Below are 7,130 nucleotides of genomic sequence, written 5' to 3'. Positions count from 1 at the left end.
TACAAGAGACTCAAAAAGTGAAAAACAAAAGTACAGAAAGACTCAACCCTAAACCTACGCAATCCTGAACTGGCTTCTTCTTGATCGTCCGATCTTCGATTCCTGAAAAGTTAGAAGCAACAAGCAGTCCAAGAGAAATAGTGTTTGTCAATCATTCAAATATAAGCCATGAAATTAGGTTTGCAACACATTTTACCTTGTGAAGTTAAAACATATTTCAAGCAAATTGATTAAATTGATGACATCAATCACATACTAAAGCTTATGCAGTGAAAGTTCAATTAAATGAGAGACATAAGCTTTTAATCAATTTTAGGCGAGAGAAAATATTCCAAGCTAAGAAACATTAAAAATAGATATAGAGTAAAAGTTACTTGCCATGAGTAAAAAAACTTTCCTAAAAGAAAATGATGGATGAAAAAGCCCTAAAGGTCTCTTTTCTCTTTCCTCTATAATCTCCTCTTCCTCCTCTTCTATCTTTCTTTCTCTTATTACTTTCACGATAAGCCATGAATGGGGATGGCTTAGGTACTTAGTGCTTAAGGTTTTAAATTTAATATATATATATAAACTAACAGTGGCCTAGAGCCACAGCAATCAAACTTAGTGCCACAATAATATATGTTAAATCCAAACTTACTGTAAAATAGAGTCTTAAGTGTCATAATGATAATTTCTAGTGTCACTGTGCTCACAGGCATAATGCCATAATTCTCACATGCTCAATGCCATAATGCTTCAGTTCAAACAAAATTCTAATTTTTATTTTTTTTTATTTTATAATTTTGACTTATTACATGGTTTCAATCTCTAACCATTAACATTGAAAATTTGAGTGGTATTGTTATCCTTTATATCTACATCTCCATAAAGATACACCTTGACAATAGTGAATGGTCCTAACCACTTGAACTTTAGCTTCCCAAAAAATAATTTTAATCATGAATTATATAAAAGCATGTCATCTCTAGGCTCAAATTCCTTCTTAACGAGCTTGTGGTCATGACATTTTTAATTTTCTCCTTATATAACATGACATTATTATAAGCATCATTTCTAAATTCTTCCAACACATTCAACTTTTTTATCCTTTTCTTCTTAGCATCCTTTAGATTATAATTTAATTATTTAGCTGCCAAAAATGATTTATGCACTAACTCTAAGGGTAGGTGACAAGCTTTTTCGAAGAATAACTTATAAAGAGGCATTCTATTTGGGGTTTTGAATGCTATCATGTAAGCCCAAAGTGCATCATCTAATTTCAATGTCTAATCCTTTTTATTTGGACTCATAGTCTTTTCTAAGATTCTTTTGATGTCCCTATTACTTATTTTAGCTTGGCCACTAGTTTGGGGATGATAAGCAGTTGCTATCATATATTTAATTTCATATTTCAAAATTATATTCTAAATGCTCTTATTACAAAAATGACTTTATAAATTTTAATATATTTTTTTTTAATGAAAATAAGCATAATTTGAATGATACACATTTATACTTATTAATCAAGAAGAAGAAGAAGAAGATGATGATGATGATGAATAAGGTGAATTCTAATTTTATCTATTTTAAGAGTTTTTTTCCTTTGGTTTTTATGGCATTATAGTAGTAATATTTTTTTAAAAAAATTAAAATTTTATGATGTAAATACATTTCTTTCTGACATGATATGATATATAAGAATAACTAATTACTAATGATCACTAATTTTGAATGCTAAATTGATATCTAACAAATTTCTATGAAACTTAAATGCCACTATGTTATTTAATATGCTATTGATATGATTGAGTATATAATTTGTATTAACTTCATTTGTAGATATTAGTAACCTTCTCGGCTATATTGCTCATTATGTGGGGTTTACATGCTTTTAGGGAAAGGTAAGGAATCTTGAGGATGATATGTGTACTGGCTTCTAGTTGTTTTTCTATTTTATAGTCATGTGTTTTATTGGGATGAGTTAGTTTATTTTATGCCATGACTACTCTACATGTATTATTTTGGTCTTAGACTAGTTGTACATATTGAATAAATATAAATATAATACTATTTCTTTTTCTACTATTTTTATAAAATTTATAAGTTCTGGTTGAATGGTTAAATAATTATAAATATAAATATAAAAGATACAATTTTTCCAACTTAGAACTCAGGGCATGACAAACCATACTTAGGAGGTAACATAGTTCACCTTAGAAGTTTAGTGGAATTACTTCATTCTTGATAGAAGCAAGGCAAAGTTGGGCTGATGAATACAAACTTAGCACTACTTGGGAGAAAACCCAAATAATCATGTGTTTGCCTTAATATTTAAGATACATTATATGTGTGAATGAAATTCATGTTATGATTAGAAGTTACATTGATAAGATTTGATTTGTGTTAATTTGGAAGCTATGAATCATGTAGTAAACTTTATCTTTGTGTGTGGAGCATGTGAAAAACTCAACCGAGCACCGTTGTGATGAATCCCTAAAGCATTGTAGTGCTTTTTCAATTCAAGGAATTTATAACTTTAATTAGCCCTATAGTGCCATAGGAATGGAATGTCAGAATGCCAAATTACCTTCATTACACCTCAGTGTTGGCTATACAACACTACAACATTGAGTTCTCAAAGTATCATTAATTTCCTAATTAAAGTTAGAATAATAAATGATTTATCTCCCTAAGAGAAGAGAATTTCATTTTATTATCCACCACTTGAACATGAAGATAATGATAATATTTTATTTTAATTTTTCCAAAAGAATGATTTCTTTTTCTTATTCTATTTAGGAGCTAAATAAAATGGAGTTTGATTATTTCTAGGGTCTTAAATCTCCTATAAATAAAAGTCTCCATAGTTAATTATATCATAGGAAGTTTTAAATTTCCTATAAATACTCTTGATTAAATTAATCATAAGAATTTTATTTTGAATTTGTTCAAAAAAGTTATATGAAAGTTGAGATATCAAAATATTAATTAGTATTAGATCAAATTTGAGCACTAATTTTAATGGTCAAAGGATGAAAAGTAGAAGGTATTTTAGGATTTTAAAATATTTTAGAAATACCTTAATCTATCTTATGTTTTGGGCTTTAATTTTTTGTTTAGATAAAATTTTCATTTGACTTACCATTTTATTAGAAAGTTGGGATTATATTCTCGATGTTGGGGACTTTTAATTTTGGTTATGTTTGGGATCCTAAATCTAAGTTTGGCATTAAATGATAATGACTTGAACCTAACTAATAAAATTAATAATCTGGGCTTACCTTGGCCAGGATTGGAGTGCCAACTAAATCATCTAGGCGCTTTAAAATCATGTATTCAATATTTATTAAAGATGGGTAAGCTGTTATTTATGTTTTTTGAAAATTGAGGCCAACATCTCAGAATGTCATAATTGGCCCCTTCCTTATATAGAGTGCTTATACTTGAATGCAATTAAAATTTTATAAATTTAATTAGTTTCTAATATGTATGTAGATCGACTCTGAATTTAGAAATAATATATGATGAACTTTAAAAATTTAGGCTTAAAAATAATTTTTTTAGAGATGAATAACATACCCTAGATAAAGTTGCATCCTAATAGGCTAGGTGGTCCACATGACCTGCATGAGGGAAATTACCTAATTAGGAGAAGAAGGTAAAATATGAATACATGAGAACTCCTGGGAATTCTCGAGCTTACTTCTTAATAACATTTATTTTTTTATGATTCTAAATTTTTTATTTAATTACAAGTTGAAAATTTTTAACATTGCCCTTATGAGCCTAAATGTAATTTTCATGCTAAAATAAATCACGCATGCAAGAAGGAAACCTAGAACTATATATAATTTCTAATGTACAATCAATATAAACACATCATAAATCATAAAAAATAAACATAATTTCTTCGCACTTCTTATATTTGTCAATTCTGGATATCCAAATAAAAAGAACTCCTCCCCATAGGAGTATTACTTTTCTTTTTGGATTTCAAGCTTACCCAAAATTGGATCTCCAAAAGGAAGCAACTCTTCCTTGTTGGGGGATGTTTTCTTCTTTGAAGTTCAAACTAGATATTAAATGCCCCACTCTAAGTGACTTTTATAACTTATTAATTTATAATACATGTAAAAAATTTAAAATGACTCTACAACATGCATGTTATCTTCAACAGTTTATAAAAAATCACCAAAAAAAATCCTAAGAAATTATAAAAATTCATAGCTTGTATTTGAGCTAATCATTATCTATTAGCCATGCTTTTTTTTATTTTAAGGGTGCTTAGCATATTTAGCTCCTACAAAAAATTTTGTTAGTCAAAATTTATTAGCCCCATTTTTATAACCCTATAAAAGCAAGGCCACCTATAGAAGATTCTTTTAACATGTATATCATTTCAAACCTAGAAGAAATCTAGTGCCCATCATATTAATTCATAGAAAATATAATATAAATATCACATCAAAACATCACATAGTATATTAAATTATAACAACAAGCATGCAAGAAAAATCATGTAAAATTCATAAAAAATCTACATTACACAAAAGGAAAATATAAAAGAACAATGATCTAGCCTAAAACTAGAGTTGATTGTCTTAACAGACCATCTACAATGTGTGCGTAAGGCTGTATGGTTTAGATATGTCCTAAGTGGGTTGTTATTTGAAGTTTCTCGTGTTTTACTTTATTTATTTTATGCTGAGGGGATTTTAATTTGAGTTTAAATATTAGTATTTTAATATTCATTTTAGGATGAATTATGTTTCTTAAATGGTAACTACCTTTATTTAAACCAAGTCTTTGAGGATTATTTTATCCTCTTTGGGGCTAACTTAATAACCTCATAGGTATGGATTACTTAGTAGTAATTACTATTATTTAATTAATATTATTTTAATTAAGTAAATGGTTAGTAGTAATTACTATTATTTAATTAATATTCTTTTAATTAAGTAAATGGTTAAGTAATTTTAATCAGTTCATTATTGATTTGACTGATTTGATTAGTCTTTTGTCAAAATCTTAAACATTTATTGAATTTACATACTTTTAGAATTATTTTAATGCATTAAATAAAGGGTATACTTCTTAGCTTTTTGATTTACTACATTTTATGGAATTTTTATAATTTTTATAATTTTAATAAATATTAGACCCTGGAATGAGTAAAATGACACTAAATTTGCTAGATTTAAAATTTTCTAAAATTAGTTATAATTTTTTAAAGTTTAGGCATGTTTTTGAACTAAGGTCAACCAAAATGTTGACTTTTGCATCTTAGTTATTTCTAAAAATTTTATGTTTTTCATAAATATTATACCCTGATAGGAGTTTAATGCCTTTGAGCTTACTAACTTTTGAATTTTCTATAGTTAGTTATGAATGCTTAAAATTTTGACTTTTAAATGAATTATTTAATTGCTTAATTAAGGAGATTTTCTCATTATTGCACCAAACTCACTCCAAACCTCTTGAAGTTCCTCCAAATATCAGGAATGACCTATAGTAGTGTTTTTCAGAGTTTAGAATTTATTTGGTATTTTTTTAATAATTTTAATGATTCATTTTAATTAATTATTAATTTTTTTTAATTATTAAATTAAAGTCCATTTGGAGGTATAGTGATGGAGCTTTTAATTTTCCAAGATTGTACATTTAATTATGAATAATTTGAGCCATTATTTATTTTATTTGGATTTAATTTTGATTTATTGTATTTTTTTTTTTGAACTTTTAGGCCCCCTAAAAGGGTTGATTTTGGTTTTGATTAATATTTTGATCTAATGAAATCCAAATTTAGTGAAATTAAAACCTAAGATTTATACCATAACTAAGCTCATTATTCTAAAGTTTCACCCCTATTGAGTATGTGTAAAAATTCTTAGGATTTTCTAAGTTTTCTAAATAAGTCATTAATTATTTCCCTGGGTGTCACTAGTGTTCGATTAGGTAACCTTGACACACTTGTAAACACACCACAACAAGATGAAGGCCTAATTATATATGCAAAGGGGGAGATGAATTTTCAATCATTTGGATTAAATTTTAACACATATGCTTAGAAATTCTCTGGAGATCAATATTTTACTGAACTAAGTCTAAGAAAATTACAAAATGTGGGTAACACCCTATAATTAGCCCCTGCAAAAATTGAAGTCAATTAGAGGATAATTTAAAGCTTAAATAAATAAATATTGAAATTAATATTAATGAAATAACACCTAAGACATGCATCAAGATCTAGGGAATTTATTTTTAGATGATAGATCTTTTCACCTTGAATATATAGAGGTATTATTTGCATGATTTGGGTAAAGATTGAATTTTTATGGATTTTTGAAGTTCTTGGAATTTTTCATAATTTTTAAATGCATTTAATCCATGAAATATACCAGCAGCATAATCATTGGCGAAGAGTGCCAATAATTGGTGGCAGAAGTCACGCCTGTTGGATGGTAGAAGTACCATGTGTTGTGCGGCTGTAGTTCGCCATGTTTCACTTTTCTTTGTCAGCAAGAAAGAAGTTCTAGTGAAGTGATTTTCAGATGAAATAGTTATCTGATGCGATCAAAACAGTAGGATCTGGATCAGACATTTGAAATTTAATGTAATTTAAACATTATTAAAACTCACCCTAAGATGAAGAAACACACAAACATAAAAAATTACTCCACCATTTGACATGAAATTTGAAACATAGCTTAAGGGGAAGCTAATGAAGAATAGGGAAGGGATTTCTTGGTTTGAAAATCGCTTTTCATGAAACTATTTAATCTTAATGTATTTAAGCCAAGGTTAACTCATTACCTGAATATAATATCTCTCAAACGGCGTATGAGGGCTTATTATTTTTTATTGAGGTTTCTAGAACAATTCTTCTTATGAAGTTGCGGCCTGAAAAAACTTTAGATTGAACGATATAGGCTTTGTATGAACTTCAAGAAAGGGGTGGTTTGAAACTCATCGCCGACAGCCTTTGACCAGTGGATTTAGGTTTGGGAAATGGAGAGGGACACCACTAGAGGAAAAATAAAAAAAGAAATTTGTCAGAGGAGAGTCAAGGGATAAGATGTATTAGAATGAATGATTTGGGCCCTTTAATCATTTTTGAACCCTGGGGTTTAAATGGACAACCCAGATCA

This window comes from Dendrobium catenatum, unplaced genomic scaffold (genome assembly GCF_001605985.2).
Source record: "Dendrobium catenatum unplaced genomic scaffold, ASM160598v2 fragScaff_scaffold_621, whole genome shotgun sequence".
Taxonomy (NCBI): Eukaryota; Viridiplantae; Streptophyta; class Magnoliopsida; order Asparagales; family Orchidaceae; genus Dendrobium; species Dendrobium catenatum.
Note: the sequence above shows the minus strand (reverse complement) of the source record.